At 33.9% G+C, this 21,044-nt stretch overlaps 2 long non-coding RNA genes across 2 annotated transcripts; one reads left to right on the top strand and one right to left on the bottom strand.

The window, feature by feature from the left end:
- Positions 1-3,686: 3,686 nt before the first annotated feature.
- Positions 3,687-6,207, bottom strand: LOC126713742 (uncharacterized). Its single transcript, XR_007651412.1, has 3 exons — positions 5,995-6,207; positions 4,954-5,058; positions 3,687-4,829 (listed from the first exon to the last, which is right to left on the bottom strand). It is a non-coding gene; the product is annotated as an uncharacterized LOC126713742 (long non-coding RNA).
- Positions 6,208-13,859: 7,652 nt separating this feature from the next.
- LOC126713741 (uncharacterized) lies at positions 13,860-17,089 on the top strand. Its single transcript, XR_007651411.1, has 3 exons — positions 13,860-14,139; positions 16,525-16,613; positions 16,879-17,089. It is a non-coding gene; the product is annotated as an uncharacterized LOC126713741 (long non-coding RNA).
- Positions 17,090-21,044: the final 3,955 nt, after the last annotated feature.

Below are 21,044 nucleotides of genomic sequence, written 5' to 3'. Positions count from 1 at the left end.
TGGAGGGAAATGGACATTCAAATGTGATGCTCCATCGGATGTTACCATATTGGTTCAAATTTGCTTCTATTGGTGGGGTTTTTCTTTTTTTCTTTTTTTTTTTCTTTTTTTTTTTCAACTCTGCACGGTGACAAGGCCCAATCCAGCTAGTTATCTCTTTGTAATCGGCCATGCCTATTTTGATTGGCATCATATTCAAGATAGCTAGAAGCTGATTTTGTGTTGAAATATTTGATAGAGCAAAAATGTATTGACCCGTACAAATTAATTAATTACCCAAGTTAATTAAATTATGTTCAATTACATGCAATAACGTGGTAGTACAAACAAATCACCGACTAAACTAAATGCAGCAGAAATTAAATTTGACACGGTGATTTTTTTACGAATGGGAAAAACCACTAAGACAAAAGCCCCACCAGGTGATATTAAGGTCACCATTCCCAAGAATCCACTATTATTAATCACAAACGGTTACAAGTATAAGGAATCTTACCAAACCCTTTGGCCTATCCTAAAATACTAACTTTTAGTTGAACCCTTATCCCAATACCCAATTAGACTTGTATTGTAGCGGCAATCTTTCCCTTGATGCACGAATCCTAGTACGTGACAAACCAATATGCATGAATCCTAGTACGTGACTAACTCCTACAACTTGAAGAGGTTGTTGGCTGCAAAGTTCTTCAGTTCATCAACAATGAAGATCAGAAAGCTCATTGGTTACAAAACCCTTGGCATAAAGATGCAGTAGCTTCTTCAGAGAGAATAATGAATTGGGGCACGTTTTGCATGCGCAAAGGCCTTTAAAATAAGTCTTATATAGGTCTAGAGTTGTGAGAAAAGAAACCCAACCCATACACATCAGCTTGGGCCGAAAATCAGATCTAGAAATTCTAATTCCGTAAGTCTCAACAGATACAGCTTGTGTCGAGCTTCAACTTTAAACCTCGATAAATGTCCTTTCTATAGAGCTTCTATCGAGCTTTAATGAATAGATCTTTCTTCACTTGTTTCTTGGTCAGATCTTCATGAGTTTAACACTTGACTTGAACTTTTGTTTTTTAAAGTACTAAATCCATCCTAGATTTACCTAATTACAAGTAAAGTGTATTTTGTCAAAGGATTAGCCAATTACATAAAATATGTCCTTAACCATATTGTTGCTAATTAGATACAAGAAATGCTCAAGAAAAATTATATATAGTTGTTTTACAAGTTGATTTTGTTTGATTAACTAGATATTGAATTGCTTAGAAAGATCGTAGTTGTGTTATGATTAGGGTGTAGTTTATAATAACCTACCCAAACCATGTAAAATCTTCTCTTTTTTGAAAATGAGAGTATATTGTGTTTCAATTAGTAAATAAATTGTATTGTACAAATGAAATTCACAAGGTGTGGGTTTTATATTTTGGTTGTAATGGTGATTGATGGAATTTGCAAAAGATTTCAAAATGTTATTTGATTAATAAAAACCATAAAATTGAAAATTTCTAAGATATTTTACTTACTCATATGTCCAATGCATAAAAAAAAATAAAAAAATAAAAATTCATTTTTAAGTATTATTCCTCCAACAAATGATGTCCATTGTTCTCTTGAAGCTAACATATTGAACCTAACATATAGTTTCATTAGTTACAAAAATTTGCTACAATGCTTAATTACTCAATCACATGCTTAATACAACCTACTGAGCTAATTGGTACACAATCAAGTACAATTACTAATACCCTAACACAATCAAGTACACACTAGCCACTTAGTCAATTACATTCAAGTAATAGTAGCAATAAGCTCAAGCCTCTCAAGTCTCAACGCAGCAACTCAAGCATAATAGGCACAATAGCTCAGAAAACCTAACTCATCAGTAGATCATCTCAGCAGCACATATGTACCAGCATGTTTTCCATAATGATCCTAACAAAACAACAACTTGAAATTTAACTATAATAATTTCCATAATAACTCAACCAACCATGAACTCATGCACACTCAACTAGATCTTATACCCATTATTTGAATATAATAATTTCCATAATAACTCAACAAAGCTTACACTAATAAAAGAAGAAAGAAATACAATGAAAACTTCTACCTTAAGGGCTTGTTTGGGTTGAGGGGGAAAGGAGGGGGAGTAAAGTAGAGTTGGCTAAAAATAGGTTAATTTTTGGCCAAATTTACTCTGCTCCTCCTTCCTCCCCCTCAATCCGCTATAAAGGAGACTTGGGAAGACACTATTTCATAGAATCGATTCAAATTGATAGGGATCAAGTTCAGAAATTAAGAGTATGAACTATGAACACAACCTACCGCAAGCAAGGAAAATAATTATTAGAAGGACCAAAATTTGAAAATTCCAACAATGATCAAGAAATTAATATGTACTAGAGCTGTTTTTGTTCCTAAAGGACTTAATTTATCAAATTGCATATAAGTTCATGGCCAAGAAGATTAAATAGACCACAACATGACTGAATCATGGTTTCAATTAGCACCAAGCCGCAAGTAGCCCCGATAACTAGCAGTTCCTTTACCTTAAAAAAAAAAAAAAGAAAACCTAGATAAAATTGAATAGGATTATTTATGGTTCTTTGTAGTTGAACAATAACGAAACAACTTTTAGCAAGTAAAAATTAGAATACACCTAACATACATGTGGTGAATCTGGTATCAGTCGGTAATTATTATTTCCCATTAACATAACTGATAGTGAAAACAAAATCAACAAGAAAAAATTGAAAAAATATAGTAAAAGAAATGTAAATGTATCCTTACAATTCCAGTTTTGATTTGATTATTTTGATTTTTTATTTTTTAACTTCTCAATCTTTCGATCCTCCAATACCATAAAAGGATCTACTAGTCTAATGGCCTGTTTGGAAGTTTAGAGAGGGAGGAGAGTAGAGGGGAGTAGAGGGGAGGAGAGTAGTAGGGAGGAGAGTAGAGGGGAATGATTCCCCTCTACCTTGTTTGGATGTTTTTAAAATTAGTAAGGGGGAAGGGCCCCTTGTTTGGATGTTTTAAAAATTATGATGAAGAGGAAAGGAAATTATTAAAATAGACAAATTTACCCCTATTTAAAAATGGACTTGCAACATTGGTCTATGATTAATTTGTTAGAATATTTTTTTTTTATAATTTTTTTTATGTGAATTAAATAATCAACATTATTCTATGATTAAATATTTTTTCTACTTTTTTATTATACTAAAAAAAACCATCTTTAATTGATAATAATTAAAATAAGAAAAAAATGTTTGGTTTGTTTGTTTACTGAAAAAATCAACAAAATATTGAAATTTTGAGTTTTTCTTTCATTTATTATTATTATTTTTAATATATTTTTTTTTCTTAGTACGTGAATTTAATTGACAACCCACTTTCTTTTTAAGTCTGAACATCTCTCTGACTCTGTGTTGTAACTTGTAACTTTCTTCGAAGTTTGAACCCCATGGAGCTAGTGCAGGAGCTCATGGTCACAGCCTCTCTCACTCTCATCCTCTCTCTCGTCGTAGCTAAGCTCAATTTCATATAAAGTTCAATTTCAACAAAGCCACATGGGAGGAGCATAGTATGACCTACAGGCTACAGTAGCATTGGTAGTATAGCCAATTTTTGAATCAAAGGCCTCATATGACATTGCATCATGCCAGACAACTAAGAAGTGAAAAGCATAAAAATGAATGTAAGCAAACAAAGTTTTTAAGCCACAGAAAAAAGGACAGTGTTACAATGAGCTATGACCGTATCTGTAATTGCCAATAGACTTGTTTTAGAAAGAAAAACTAAAAATAAACACAAGCTGGTGCCAAAGAAAAATTAATCCCAAGAGTTTACAGTTCAATGATCAATTGAAAAGGTTTTTAGAAGCTGCAATTGTCTTGGAACATTACTTGCCTAACTGACATAATTGTCAAGTTTCCTCTTTGCCAGAACTTTGAGCTCTGATTCAGAAATCCAACTATTATGAATATGAGACTTTCCAGCCCACTTAACTAAAAACTCATAAGATACCTTCTCTCCATCAACACAAGCAGATTCAGCCAGGGTGGCTTCCTGAATTTTGTTTTCTGCAAAGCTTCTCATTCCCATTTCTAAATCCACTTCTTTATCGTCTTTGGTTTCATTAGAGACGTCTGTTTCATAAATTTTTGGAACTTCATCAATATCTTGATTTCTCAAACTGACATCAGTATTCTCCTCCGTAACCATTCTTTCATTTGCCTTTTCAAAATTCTCTATAGTTACAGCAGATTCATCTTGATCTTTACCATTCATAGCACAAGAATCTGAATCCTTGATATCTTTTCTTAAAAGATCCATGGCCTTTCCTTTTTTACATTCTTTGGTTGCAGATCTTCTGTATGCATGTATTTTATCCACTTTCTTTTTTTTTTTTTTTGGTTGAAAGGGAAATTCATTAACAAACTAAACAGCAAACACAGGGGCAGGAGCCCAACGGCATTAGCCTCCAACAAGCTAGTTAAATCCACAGGTGGACTAGAAAACACAACAAACTCACTGTCAAGCAATAATCCTAATCTAGCCAAAAAATCAGCACGTATTTTATCCACTTTCATTTCATTCTTCATGCTTTCTTCCCTGTCAAAACTCTTATCAATATTCTTACAACCCTCAGTATGATTTTCAGCAGCTCCTACATCTAAATCAGTATCGCAAGCAGAAGTTTCTTCTGAGAGTCTGTTTTGATTTTCTGAAATTAGTAAGTCCTCAGAACATAGGTCATCAGCTACATTCACAGATAAGTGACGTGAAAGGCCTGTGTAATTGCCTTGAACTCGACACCCCAGAACCCGATCAACCTGCATGTAGACATATAAGAAATACAAAAATATGTCATGATATTCACAATTGACCCGCATAGCCTATATTTAAGACGCTAATACAAGAAATCTAACAAACTTTATGCTGAAGAGATTCATTTACCTGCAGAGTCTCAATGGCAACACTTTCTCCACAGATTACTGTTTCATCAACATGACCTTTTTTGTTTAACTCATGTGATAGGTTTGTTGCTTCCTGAGGAAGCTTCTGCATCAAAATAAATATAATTACTAATCATATTCAAAGACAAAAACAACAGAAAAATTGCAGCAACTACCATTTTTATTCTCCATGCTTTCAAGTGTCCAGGGGTTTCTAATCTTTTTTGGAAAAGACAGTTGACAAAGCTGTGGAAACCTCATGGTTGATAAACTTACGCTTCTGCCGTGATTTACTAGTTACAGGGCTGGCAGTATTTGCTTTGGATTTACGTTTCTTAGAAGAACTAAGAATAGATTTTCCCTTATCAATCCTATGCTTCTTTTAACTGTCTTCATTATTCGATTTCGGTTTTCTTTTTCTATGTTCCTCAGTGGCAGCACTAATTGCAAGAACCAGAGTTTTTCCCGGGGAGACATTTTTAAGGACCAGACATCATTATTTTCTCAGCAACCAAACAACAGGGAAAAATGAAAGCAAACACGATTTCAAGCTAAAAGCTAACAGTTTTCTCAAAACCCAAATGCCAAAAATATAAATCAGATCCATTTTCTAGTTCAAACTTGAACATCAAAAAGCTGAGAAAGTACCATTTTGGTTGGGGCTTAGGAGGAGCCAAAACAGAAACCCATTCACAAAAAAAAAAAAAAAAAAAAAAAAAAACAAGAAATTACCCAAATCAGAAACCCATTCACAAAAAACAAGAAATTACCCAATAAAAATAAACAAGAAACACAGATTCATAGCCAAAATATACAAATTTATGCAAGTTCACAATCTAGACTCACTCAAGTACTTTATCAAACACATTATGAGCAATACTTTGAAACTTTAAAATTTAAGAAACTCACCCACAAATAACATGTTATTACCGCATAAAATCACAATTAATAAGAAATTACCCAATAAAATCACAATTTTAAGAACATACTTATTTGATTCAACTTAAGAAACCCATGAAACAGAAATTAAAACAGAGTTTACCTTTATGAGAGAATGCTAGGCGTGTGGGAGAAGAGTGAAAGATAGTCCAAGAGTGAAGAAGTCGTGAGAGAAAGAGAGAGCCAGCGTAAGCTGAGAGAGCTGAGAGAGCTTGAGAGAAAATCGTGGGTTACAGGGCTGAGAGAACTGAGAGAGCTTGAGAGAAATTTTTGGCTGAGAGAGCTGAGAGAGATTGTGGTTACAGTGTTTTTTTTTTTTTTACATTAAAATGCCTTGTAATTTTTTTAATATAATAAGGGTAAATTAGGTAATTTACATATTTAATAATTTATGTGCTCTACTCTCCTTCCAAATCTCCAATTTGGGGGAATTAAAAATGAGGGGTTGGAGGTAGTTGAAACCCCTCCAAATCCCTCCCCCTCCTTCCTTAAAAAACTCCCAAGCAAGGTAATTGAACTACTCTCCTTCCCTCTACTCTACTCTCCCTCCTTTTTTTAACATCCAAACAGGCCATAAAGTTCAAAAAAAAAAAATCATTCATATAATGGGTAAAAATAATACATAAGCATAGTAATTTCAATCTCGGGTGATCCAAACCTTTAACCTACCCAAAAATTTTATTTTCTTTATCCATGGGTTGAGTAAAAAATGGATGTTGAGGTGGGGACGAGATGTAAGCATTTGTGCATTTTTTTTTTAATAAATACAATACGAAAAAAGTACCCAAAGGGAGAGAAAATACCTAGAGGTTGTCGGAACCAGAGGTGGGGCAGTGCTTTGCAATGTTTAGAACCAAAATAAGGTCCAGGGAAGCGGTACCATGGCAAAAGAAGTGGTGCAGTGGCAGTCGCAGGTGAAAGGGAGTGTATTTGAGAGAGAGAACTTCAGTTCTAAAAATTTTGGGAAATTTTGGCTTTTAGGGTCCGTTTGGATGGAGGAGTGGAAAAGTGGGAGGATGGAAAATATTTAGTTTTCTCTCTTGTGTGTTTGGTTGGAGGGGTGGAAAAGTGGGAGAGTGGAAAACTCTTTTGTTTGGTTGGAGAGAAAAAGGGAAGGATGAAAAATGTAATTTATATAAATTGACTATTATACCCTTGTTACATAATATGTAAGAAATAGATTTATTTGTACTTATTACATAATATTAAATTTATCACATCATATATATAAATTTTTATTATTATAATGTAAAAATTAGATCAGGTCATGTTGAAAAAAAAAAAGTTCAGGTCACATTGAAAAAAAAAAGAACATTCAGGTCACGTTGAAAAAAAAAATTTGGGAGGGCATTACGGTAAAACTACACTAAGGTAGTTTTCCCTCATTGCTTTTCCTCCCGATTTGGGAGGAAAAAATTTGTGGGCCCAAGGAAAAAATTTTCTTCCTAGTTTTCCACTCCCCCTGTTTTCTTCTTATTCCCAAACAAAGGAAAACTCAATTTTCCACTCCATTTTCCTTCTTACATTTTCCATCCCTCATAAAATCCACCCAACCAAACATAGTGTTAATTTTTAGAGGGGAAGAAACTAAGAGAGAGAAAACTTATGTTTGAAAAATTTTGGGAGAAAAGTGAAAAGTTAATTTTGGAGAAAAGATACGAAAGAGAAGATAGAAAGTGGCGAGGGTTTGAAATTTTCAGGGCAAAATTGTCATTTGGTTTGTGTTGGTAGAGTGAATTGCAGTTGCTTTTTTTTAACAGATGTCAATTATCTACTGGGTATGAAATACCAAATAAGGTACTAATTTGGTAATACTAAAACACTATATACTTTCTCCCATAATAGTCATGATTATCTCTCCTTTGGTATGAAAAGTGAATCAAATGTCAAATAACACAAAAAAGAATATGGTTATTGAATTTTTTTTTTTTTTTTTGAAAGAATTGAATTTTGACAATTAAGACTTCAGTAATTTAGCAATTATTTTTATTGCTAATTCGAGAATTACAATGAAAGATAAGTGATTTGAACTTCCAACATTTTCCTTGGAAATATCAAAAAGTAGGAGTTGCTGGATAATGATAACATAAAATTTTGTTAGGATAATTTTTCACCAAAAAAATTACTCAAACTAGATGCTTATCTATTTGTCTTTTCATTTTTCCTTTTTGGACATAGTTATTTGTATTGTTCACATATATAAATGTCAACGCCTCGCGGCTGCTCGACCACCCATCGTGGCGACACTCGCGCAGTTTTCTGTATCTTGGTGTGAGAATCATATGGAGGTGTGTCGTACCTCGGGTGTGTGACTGGAATCTCAGTCAATTTTAAGGAAATTACCAAGGATAAGTGAAGTCACCACCAATCATTAGATTTTTTCTAAGGTGTTGGCCACCTGACTCTATTCGATTTTATTACTACTAATCCTAGATTAAGAAAAAGGTCGTTTTTCCTAATCTAATGTGGATGGGCAAAAAATCTTGATTCTTGAGTTCGAAAGTTTGGTTACGTGTGGGGAAAGTGTTAGGCACCCCACAATGCCTGTTCGAAGACAATCCTTTGTTTTCGTAAAATCATAATTTTTGAATATTGGCAATTGAAAACAAGTTATTGGCATTGGCTTTCGAGGCTTTATTGTGTTGGGTTTTGAGGTTTGGTTTCGAAATGGGTGTGGTCCCAATCGATGCTTTCCAAGTATGTTTAAAGTCGCTACCAAATTTCCACGGCGAAAATCCGACAATATTTCGCCTTATTTTTGTGGCGGAAATCCGGTAGAGCGTCGCCTTAGATGAGTCATAGCACGCCAAATGCTATTCTCACTAAGCTTTCGACGTAGGAATAGGGCAATAGGGATTCCCCATTTTCATGGTGAAAATCCGACAGAGTTTTGCATTTGGTGTGCTACGGCACATCGCAGGGTTTCGCGTTTGTGTATACGGTACGTATCGACATACTCACACCATGATGAGCCGAAGCCCTCCAAAGTGTTAGAACATGTTGATACATGTCACCTACACATGGAAACCAATGTCACTTGGTGACATGGATCAAGACAATCACACCGCGATGATCATGCACACAATATAGCATGAATATGCACCTACGACAATCGCCTTGAGCACATACCCATACTACAAGGTCAAGAGCTCTCATGACTAGAAAGGGCCGCTCATATAGCCACAAGTGTCCATCATACAAAGTGTACAATCACCCACACACAAGCAAGCAGATATATATACATACATACGTACATATATATATATATATATATATATATATATATATATATATATATATATATATATAAAGCATGCATCATGTACAATGCTATCACATAGAGCGAGAAAATAAACTAGACATTGCCATGCTCCAAGGGTATGGCCTAGCAAGGTCTAGAAAATGTAAAACAGACATTGCCATACCTAGGGAATGAGGCCCAAGCAAGGAGCAGGAAAATAAAAAGGGGGGGTACATGGATAGGGACCCTAATACATGCTCTAGAGAAGAGGCTTAAAGAGATAGAAAGAGAAGACCACTCTGAGGGGTACACAATCACACTGCGATGATCGTGCTCACAATATAGCATGAATATGCACCTACGACAATCGCCTTGAGCACATACCCATACTACAAGGTCAAGAGCTCTCATGACTAGAAAGGGCCGCTCACATAGCCATAAGAGTCCATCATACAAAGTGTACAATCATCCACACACAAGCAAGCAGATATATATACATACATACATACATACATACATACATATATATATATATATATATATATATATATATATATATATATATAAAGCATGCATCATGCACAATGCTATCACATAAAGCGAGAAAATAAACCAAACATTGCCACTCTCCAAGGGTATGGCCTAGCAAAGTATAGAAAATGTAAAACAGACATTGCCATACCCAGGGAACGAGGCCCAAGCAAGGAGTAGGAAAATAAAAAGGGGGTACATGGATGGGGAATACATGCTCTAGAGAAGAGGCTTAAAGAGAGAGAAAGAGAAGACCGCTTTGAGGGGCTAGACCCTCTAATCTACTAATCATTACCCTTTGTGGGCTTTTGTCCTCTTACTTGCATCCTTGCCCTTTTTACTCGTGCCTAGAAAGTTGCGCCCTTGCTCCAAGTGTCCTCACTCCATGTGTGTACATGCAAAGACCAAAGAAACAAGCCAAGAGACAAGCAAAGAAGCAAACAAAAGAAATAGGGAAAGCATGCAAAGTACAAGCTAGCAAAGATGCCAAACAGGGGCAAACAAACATGTGAAGCACATGAAAAGGGTAAAGAAGCATTTTATCAAACAAAAGGGGGTGTCCTAGGAGGACAAATGTAGGTTTGGATCGAATGTCCATAGCTCCATTGGATTGGAGTATGGACGACACACAAACTCATGCATGAACATGTAAGCAAGCATGCAAAGAAAGCATAGAAACCAAGAAAGCCAAAAGGGTGGCGCAAAGCAAGCATATCAACATCGCACGGAGCAAAGAAAGTTGTATGGCAAGCACACCGATACCATAGAGGTGTATCTTACAAGTGGTTACATCCAAACAAACCCTAGGAGGGACGGATGTAACCACACAAACACAAACCCACGGAGGGCACAAAGCATGGCAAAACCTAGATCTAAAGAGGCTAACAAGGAGATAAAGCATAGAAGTAAGCAAACAAACAACGACATGCAAAAGGAAATAATCCAAACCCTTTAATATAGGCCTAGGTGTGCGGATATAGGCCTAGACCATAGGATCTAGATCTACACCCCACCGGAAGGGCCAAAAAGCAAGAAAGAAAGATATCAAATGACAAAAAGGGCTAAAGTTGCATATGGCATAGCAACCAACATAAATCCAAGCACACAAGCATAGTACGGAGCACATAAACACATAGATCTAAGCACAAAAGCATGGCGCTGAGTACATAAACACATAGATCTAAGCATATGAACATAGATCTAAGCATGCATGGCGCGGAATATATAAACACATAGATCTAAACATATGAACATAGATCTAAGCACTAACATGTAGATCTAAGCATAAACATGGCAAAGAATACAATAGGCATGTAGATCTAAGCATAAACATGGCAAGGAGCCCAAAAACATGTGGATCTAAGCACAAACATGAAAAGTAGGCATATCCTAGCCCAAGAAGACTAAGCCAACAACATCAAAGCAATAAATCATGGCAAAAAGAAAGTAGATGTTAGGAAAGCTATAAAACATGCTAGGAAGCTAAAACATGCTAGGAAAAGCAAATAAAGCATTTTATTAAGCAAAAAGAACTAGGAAAAAGCAATAAAGAGAAAGGGATGTGGATTGTAGCTAAAAAGCTACATCCACACCCCTAAACCTCAAATCCAAGGTATGGAACCAAGGAGAGGAAGATTAGGTGCAAGAACACTACATTGAAGATTGTAGAGGAAATGTGAGAATCAAAGGTGTTCTAAGGTGTTTTGATGTGTTTAGGAGAGAAATTAGAGAGAGAGAGAGAGAGAGAGAGAGAGAATTTGCCCCAAATTTTTTTTTTTTTTTGGGGCAAAATGAGGGGTTTGAAGGCTCTTATAGCAAAAAAGTGACACTTTAGCTACTGGTGCACCTACAAGGGCCACCGGCCAGCTTGCTAACATCAGCAATTCTGGCCTTATCCCAGTTCCACTTCGAATGCATATTTGAAGGCCTTCCTGGACTCGGATTAAGCTAATCTTGGTGTCCTTGGAAATCTCTGGATGTATAGTTTTTAGAACACTAAAGAAATTGAAAATCCAATAGTCGGATCAAAATTATGGCCTTGGAAAGTGTGCTGATGCGCTTTTACAATTTTCTAGATATCTCAACCGTTTTAACTCCAATTTTGACAAATGAATAGTTGTTGGAAAGGGAATTTGATAATCTTCACAATGGCACTGGTCCCAAACCGTTCTAAAGGTTGGATCAAAATTAGGATTTCTAGTCCCTCTAGGAGTCAATCTCAGGTCAAACTTAGTTAAAGTTGAAGAAAATCACTAAGTAGCCCAAGTTTGATGTAGAAACAAGAAAAATATTGTTTTTGGATGACTTTGACCCAATTTTGACTTTTGGTCAACCTAGGGTTGACCAAGGGCATTTTGGTCAATTTGGCCTGAAAATGACACTTTGGGTGCTCCAATGCCTGAACGGGTTATGCCACATCAATCTAAATGTTCTTGCGACCCCATGCAGAAAAGATAATATTTTTGAAATTTTCGGAGTCCGGCACGCAAATCAAGGTCAGACAAAATACGGTGTCTACAATAAAAATTCAAGATTGAAAAAAAAAATTAATATAATAAAAAAGGAAAAAATAAAATAAAATCATTAAACCAATTAGTGGTGGCAAAATCTAACACAATATGATACGAAATTAGTAGGATATGGGTTAAGACTTAACGGGTTCATGTTATATTTGGGTTGGCACTACTGATGTGTTTATTAAACGTGTCATGTTCGTATTTAACTCAAGAAACCTAATTGACTCGTCTAACTCATTTAAGTAAATATTATTTTACCAATATACTAATCAAAACCCTAGGTATATAAACTTATTTTCTTTCCTAGTTACATTCTCCTAAGCCCCATGACCACCTCTCACTCTTAGACCTCAATCTCACTTCACATCACTTTATTTTTTTAGCCACCATCACATTTCTATCAGTGCAGTGTCAAGCCGCCCTCATCATTCACTTCTCTCTCTCACTCAAAACCCTAATCGTTGTCATCCTTTACTTTCATCTTTGAACTCTTTGCCACCATCATATCACTGTTGTCATCCTTTACTTTTACATTTATCTTTATCTATTTTTCTTAAATTAATTGTTGGGATCTAACATTAGCTATTTGTGGTTTTTTTTTTTTTTTTTGTGACATATTGTGGTTGATTATTTGTGATATTAAGATATGCTTTAGTTTGAATGATTATTTATAATGCAATTATTGTGTTAGTTTTGAATTTTATATATATATATATATATTCAATTTTTCATAATTCAAAACAATTGAATTAATACTAAAATTTTTATTTTTTCACTTTGATAAAATTTTATAAACAGGTCAATGCGATTAACCCATTTAATAAATAGGTCGTATTAAGGTTGAGGAATCCTACCCCGATTAATAAACATGTCGGGTTAGTGTTGACTTATATAGTCAAATATTTATAAGTTGACATGACATTAATCTAACATGTAAACACAAATTACCACCCTTAACATGTAAACACAAATGAAGTTTTGTAACGGGTACTTATATAATTATGGAAACTGAAAAGAAATGGAAATTTGACTAGCAAAAGAACAATTTTTTATGTCATTAATTTGTTTAGGATTAGAGCTATTAGCACTAGTCATCTTTTACTCAACCAGGATCATATACTAGCATTTAGTGAATCTACAATTCCTAAAATATGATCAGTTTGATCAATTCCTTACAATTCCTAAAATATGATCAGTTTGATTAATTCCTTATTTTGAGGAGATACGACACTTAAAATGCATCATTAAGTTATTGCAGCTTTTCTCATGTGAAAATACCTAAGGGTAATTAACTTGCACATGCCCTTGCTCAAAAAGCTGTTATATGTGTGGATAGAAGATCTCCTATTTGATTTGGACAATGTGTTCCAATACAATTTAGATCATTAATATCTTCTCAAAAAAAAAAAAAAAAAAATTAGTTCATTAATAAAGCTTACTTACCTTCTTCTCAAAGAAAAAGAAAAAAAAAGAAAAAAGAAGCAACTTAATTAAAAGTAACACATCAACACTACTCAACAGATTGAGATGTCTCACCCAATCCAAATAGACTTCTACAAGCCTATAAGCAATAATCCCTAAATCTCTACCTCATATCCAACACTCCTGACTCTAATAGACTCTTTCCTTCTTTTCAAGGGTCATTCTACGGTACCCATATATTTTTTTGGTGGGTACGGTACCTGCTAAAATCAGAACCATAGATTTTACTTACTCTAATCCTAACCGTTATTTCATTTTAATGAAAATCCTGCTACCGTTCAAGCGGGTTTAGTATAAAAGCCAAAAAAAAAACACAGTCACATACTTTTTCATCTGAGCCCTGGACTCTCTCGCGTTCTCCTCTCTCAAACCGCTTCTCTTCTCACTTGGGTGATCTCCATCTCTATCTCGTGGCTTTACTCACCGGTGAAGGTTTCTCAAAAAGATCAAAATCACTTTGATATAGTGGAACTGGAAGGTTAGGATCAAAACCCTAATCCCATAAAATATGCAAAATCTCTTAATTGCCATGTTTGTTTTGTTTCCCCAAATTCTTTGTTTGTTTTTTCGGAAGCAACACAAAAATCGAAGATGGTAGACATTGAGAGTTCATGTATTATCTACACTTTATAGGTTTGAACCGATTTGCTCTCTTCTTGTTTGTTTTTTCAGATAGCTAGTCATGTTTATTATATTTGGATTTTTTAGGACTGGAGTCAAATATGTTGATCATGTAGCAATTAACTTTGCAAGCTCAATTTTGTGCTTGGCAATAACATTAATTACCTCTCCATTACAGAGGAAATATAATTATGGCTAATAGGATGGTTTTCTAATGGTCTATTAGGAGTACATATTTGTTAGTATTGTTATCTTTTCAGTATAATGCTTCTCCCCCCCTATCTTCACATCGCCTTAAATCTAGTCACCATTATTGTAGCTGATTTGGCTATATACAGTATGTTAGAGCCTCAGTTTGTTTTTTCCAAGTACAACTATAATTTTAGTCCTTATTTTTTAGAAGAGTAAATTTCATCTTAAATTGGGTTTGACTTCTAAATGGGAATTTATATATATATATATATATATATATATATATATTGCTAGGCCAGGGCTGTTCCCTTCAAGGGAATATATATAGTTCAGTTGGAGAATTCATGCTTCAATGTAAAAATTATGCTTCAGGCTATATTTGGTGCGACGTGCTTTTATGTTGGTCAATGAAATGAATTTCTTTGGGTAATGATTGTTTATTAAGAACCTAGTTTAATCTTTTGAATCTTATTTGATACAAATAGGTTTTTTTGGCTTGGACTTGTTGTCCATATATGCTATTGAATTCTTGATAATTAGGCAAGTGGCAGAACAATTGATTGATGATTATGCATGAAGAATACTTGCATAGAAATCAATAGGTCTCAGCTATAAGTTAAAAGATTTTTTCTCAAAGCAGAGAGGTAACCATAGTTATAGCCATCAGACTGAAATATTCTTTACTTCATGTCTTTGCTATGCATCTTCTCATGTCATATGGAGCAACATTTCATTCTTTAATGTTTCTTTTTGTTGAAAATTAAAAAAGTTTTGATGCCATGTTAGAAGATTCAAGTTACAATGTAAAATAAGAGGTTGAGACTGATTATGTTTTGAAAGTATTGAATTTCTTATGGAAACAAGGTCGATTGGGTTACACACATATTTCGCTGGTAAGTCCAACCTTTTTTATCTCTCAACGATTAATTACTTGTGTTTCTTGATTAATTGTCCTAGTTTAGTTTATGTGTTTTTCATCATCCTCTCATTCTTTTTTTTTTTTTTTTTTCTCTCTTTTTGTTGTATACAATTTTCATTAGACGACACTAGTATTTATAGAGGTAGAGAGTTAACATGCACTAAAGTTTCATATTGTTCAACCAATTTTTGGGTTCATTTTGATGATAGTAGGTTCTAAAATAAATTTGCTATAGGCCACCTTTAGTGCATAATTTGGTATATCCTATGTCACTAAGAAACCTGCTTATTGGAAGACCAAAGTTAAATTTTACTTTGTGTTTTTGTTCTTGCAAATAAACTAGTTATACTATTGTTTTTTTCTTTTTTTTTTTAAAGAAGAAAAAAGAAAAGGGGGCTAGTTATATTTGTCCTCTATGGCAGGAGAGGTAAGTTTGATTTTTTATTCTGCTATGTTGTTTATTGTTTGTGTGTGGGCTGCTGTAATATCCCGACAAACTATAGTGTTAATTAATGAGGATTATGTACTTATTCAATCTTTGGAAATCTGATTTACTTATTTTTATACATAATTCCTTGAACTTATAAGATTCAGCTCTTAAGAGTGTGAATATTGATTTTCATGTGCTTATTGAAGCTAAGTCCTTGTTTTAAGTTTAAAGTTTAACCCTAAATGACTACACGAAATTGTAATTGCAATGACTGAGTTCTATGCTGCCTTATGGCTGCCCAGGGGTATTTTGGTTACTTAATTAAGAATGTTAATGCAAGTAAGAAAATCAAAGAATGGCTTGTTAATTCTCTGCCATTTGGTTATTTAGAAAATGTCAGTTTGGAAATAATCATTTACTTTGCATTTGGTAGACAAGCTGTAAAAACCTAATGAATTATTAAACCCTTGCAATTGAATTGAATGTGTTTCCTTTGTTATATGATTGAATATGAACGTGAATATAATGATTTTTCTTTGGTTATGTGAATCATGTTTTTTGATATATGTATCTTGTGTTTGGGGAACCTCTTTGAGGTAGGATTAGGATTTCCTTTATTTTGAGAGCTAGGTTTTAGAGATGTATGTATAAGTTTATGCTAAGGTAGAATTAATAATAATAAGCTTTGATATTTGGTATAGGTATTACCAGCGCCCAAGTCTGAGCTCCTTCGACCTTCGGCTCTTGATTCCTCTGCTTTCAAGTAAGGGATAAGTGATATGAGCATTTGGTAAGTCATGAGGTTATTTTACAAAAATTATTATGCACTAAGAGGTTTTGAATAGAGATATTGCATACAATCATGTTTTAAACAAAGATATGTTTGTTATGCTTACAAAATCTAAAGTATATAAAATATTATGCATGAAATTAAAAAATGTTCTCCTATCTGAATATCCATAAAATGAAATGCTTTGGTTTACATGCATTCTTATTAAATTCTCATGTAACTTACCCTTATTGAGCTATTTAGCTCACCCCTTCTACTTTTTCAGTCAACAGGTTTTATTCTGGAGCAGAGGGAGCCTTAATCGAGTTTTGGGAGGAACTGGTTTTAGCTTTAAAAGTATAACCCCTGTTTTGGAAGTTTGATGCTTAGCTTTGTAGTATTGTGTATTTTAGGATCTAATGAAAGTTGCGTACTTTAATATATTAAGAGATGTATTATGTGAAATTTCGAAATTGAATGACTGGTGGATTAAGTTATCCCTTGGAGTACAATGTAGATGCTTTGAATATCAAGTGAAAAATTATATATTAAAGTAAAGAAATAATAGTGAAAATAAAGAGGAAAGCTTTTGTTTAAAAGTTTAGTTGGTTCTTGTTAATATCAGGTTCAAGCTTGATATTAACATGCTAGTCATGGTAAAAAATCTAGGTATTGGGTTTAGGTCGTGACAGTTGCTATTACTTCATGCACCTTTTTTCAAGTTCAGTATCAGTCAAATCAACTTATAGACAAAAACAAAGAATATGTTGTAGCTAAACATCAAAATTTGTTGAGTTCTTCCAATTTTCTGTTTGTAGCAAGCCTTTTTCTTCTCCTTCTAAAGAGGCATCCAAGCCATCCAAATTCCAACAATAGCGTTTAGCAGTTTGAACTTTAAGAAATAAGCTTCTAGGGTTTAATGATTGCCTTGGTTGTTTTAATGAGTTGACATGCTCTTTGCAAGGATAACTTTGTCTGGGGTTTAAAAAGAAGGCACGACAAGTGCTTGAGGAAATTTTTGATAGAATTTCAAATAGGGATTTCTCAATTCAATTAGTTATATGATAAATTCATATTTTGCAAGCCCAAGTTGTTACTAATAGCAAATTATTAGTTGGTTATGATGACAGATTTTTAGTTATCATTTTGTGAATTGGATTGTCAATGGCTTTTTCATTATCTCATGTATTTATTAAAAATGTTACTAAAATTAAAATGTAGAAGGTTTAAGAAAAAAAATAATTGGAAAAAATATTTTATGATCTTAATTCCAAATCCAAATCCAAATTTAGGTATTCCAACAATGGAATTTCAAATAATGAATTTCAAATCCTTCATTGTATAAAAATACTCAAACAAGGAATTTTAAAATTAATGGATTTCAAATTAAGGCATTTAAATCCATTGATTTAAAATCCAAATCCAAGTTGCCATCTAAACACAACCCTAAGTTTTTTTGTAGGAATTTCAAAATAAAACTTAAAAAAATTTAAAATCATAAGGTTGAGGTCAACACTAGGGCACTAAGTTGTGGTTCTAACTACTAAATATATTAGTTAAAACAACCTCCCATAAATGCATGTGTGTGTGTGTGTGTGTACAAGATAGTTTTTTTTAGATAACTTATCATATTTTAAATTTCAATAAGTATACTACAAAATACAACAACTTAATGACAAAAGAAAATTTATAAGTTCCACCGAGAATTTTAAGGGGGGGGGGGGGGGGGAAGCAAGTAGAGTGATTATATAATTTTTTTTTGTCATTTTGGTCTTGCAAATAAAGGTTTTAGGGGGTATTTTGGTCATTTGTTAGATTTCAAAGGTCTTTCAGTCATTTTATAGGTTTCTAAAGGTAATTTGGTAATTTTTTAGGTTTTAGGGGTATTTTGGTAATTTTTTAGGTTTTGGGGGGCATTATAGTCATTTTATAGGTTCTAAGGGTTTTTCAATCATTTTTTAGGTTTCAGCCTTTAGGGTCATTTCGGTCATTTTTAGGTTTCACAGTCATTTTTGTCATTTTGTAGGTTTTAAGGGTATTTCAATAATTTTAGAGGGTTTAAGGGGGTATTTTGGTCATTTTATAGGTTTCAAGGGTACTTCGGTCATTTTTTAGGTTTCAAGTGTATTATGGTTATTTTTTAGGTCCTAAAGGTATTTCAATCACTTTTTAGGTTACAAGGTCATTTTAGTTATTTTTTAGTTTTTAGGGTCATTTTTTAGGTTCTAAGGGTATTTCGGTTATTTTTTAGGTTTCAGGTGCATTAGGGTCGTTTTTTAGGTTTTAAGGGTATTTTAGTTACATTTTAGGTTACAAGGTCATTTTAGACTTTTTATAGATTTCAAGGTCTTTGAGGTCATTTTTTAGGTTCTAAAGGTATCAAAGGGTATTTCAGTCATTTTTTAGGTTTTAGGGTCATTTCAGTCATTTTCTAGGTTCTAAGGGTATATTAGTCATTTTATAGGTATTAAGGGTATCACAGTAATTTTTGAGAGTTTTGGGGAGGGGGAGTATTTTTGTCACATGTGATGTTGATACTGTCTAATGTGACAATGAAACCTTCAAATGTGAGAAAAAAAAAATAAGGAAACAATTGAATGTGATAAAAGAACGGTCACATGAGATGTTGATACTGCCCAATATAACAATGGAATTGTCAAGTGTGAGAAAAAAATAGGGTACCACCGAATGTGACAAAAGTACATTTAGATGTGATGTTGATACTACTTAATGTGATAATAGGACCATCAAATGTGAGAAAAAAGAAAAAAAAATAGAACTACCAAATGTGACAAAAGAATAGTCATATGTGATGTTGGAACTGCACAATGTGAGGATAGAATCGACAAATGTGAGAAAAAATAAAGGAACCACTGAATGTGACAAAAGTATAGTCATATGTGATGTTGATACTACACAATGTAAGGATGGAACTATCAAAAGTGGGGGGTAAAAAAAAAAACCACCAAATGTGACAAAAGTACTATTAAATGTGATATTGGAACTGCACAATGTGAGAATGGAACCGTCAAATGCGAGTAAAAATAAGAGAACCACCAAATGTGATAAAAAAATTGTCACATTTGATGTTGGAACTACACAATGTGAGGATGTAACCGTCAAATGTGAGAAAAAAAAAGTAAGGGAATTGCACAATGTGAGAAAAGAACTGTCACATGTGATGTTGGAACTGCATAATGTGAGAATGGAACCATCAAATGTGAGAAAAAAAGTAAGGGAACCACAAAATGTGAGAAAAGAACTGTCACATGTGATGTTGGAACTACACAATGAGAGGATGGAACCGACAAATATGAGAAAAAAAGTAAGGAACCACCTAATGTGACAAAAGAACTGTCATATGTGATGTTGGAACCGCACAATGTGAGGATGTAACCGTCAAATGTGAGAAAAAAAAGTAAGGAAACTGCACAATGTGAGAAAAGAACTGTCACAATGTGAGAAAAGAACTGTCACATGTGATGTTGGAACTATATAATGTGAGGATGGAACCATCAAATGTGAGAAAAAAGTAAGGGAATCACCAAATGTGAATAAAGAACTATCACATGTGATGTTGGAACTGCATAATATGAGAATGGAACCATCAAATGTGAGAAAAAAGTAAGAGAACCACCAAATGTGAGAAAAGAACTGTCACATGTGATGTTGGAACTGCACAATGTGAGAATAGAACTGTCAAATGTAAGAAAAAAGTAACCTGGTATAACAGGTTACCTACTAGTGGGTACCGTACCCCCCTTTTTTATGGGGGGTACCATAGAATTACCCTCTTTTCAAATGATATCATAAATCAACTTAGCTAATGGATAATAAAGATCAATATAGGATGAAAATTTAGCTTCATCTTGCTCCAACCCATCTTGACCCACCCCACTATGCGTGGATTTTTCTCACCCCAAAAAGTTGATGGAGCAATATTTTTGCCTCACGCCCCAAGTTTGGGCAAGAATGGATTTAGGCTGCCCCACCCCACCCTGCACCACATATATTTACAAAAATGCCGTTGTGTTATTAACATTTCACAGAGTTCCCTAGGGTTTATTGAATTACTAAGTATTTTAAATGCTTAAATATCAAGCCTTTTTGTTTTGATTGTGATATTGTCTTATTAAATACTTTGGATTATATCATTGAGTCCTTGGCAAAAATTAGTTTTTATTTTTATTTTTTTTTTATGTGATAATTTTAATTGCAATTTCAAGTATAACTTATATTATTGTAACAAATTTTATAAAAATAAAATAAAATTTTTAATAGGTGTGGGATGGATTAACACAAAGGTGAGGTTTTGTGGGGTGGGATGGGGGATAGGGCAAGGCAGCTTGCCCCAACATGTGGAGTGGGGCGAGGACAAGGTATGGGGGGGACACCCATGATCCAACCCCTCTTCAGTCTTCACCTCATTGACATCTGATTAAGAACCTTTTT

The sequence above is a fragment of the Quercus robur genome, chromosome 2 (assembly GCF_932294415.1).
Source record: "Quercus robur chromosome 2, dhQueRobu3.1, whole genome shotgun sequence".
Classification (NCBI taxonomy): domain Eukaryota; kingdom Viridiplantae; phylum Streptophyta; class Magnoliopsida; order Fagales; family Fagaceae; genus Quercus; species Quercus robur.
The sequence above is the reverse complement of the archived record's forward strand: the minus strand, read 5'-3'. Positions and strand labels throughout refer to the sequence as shown.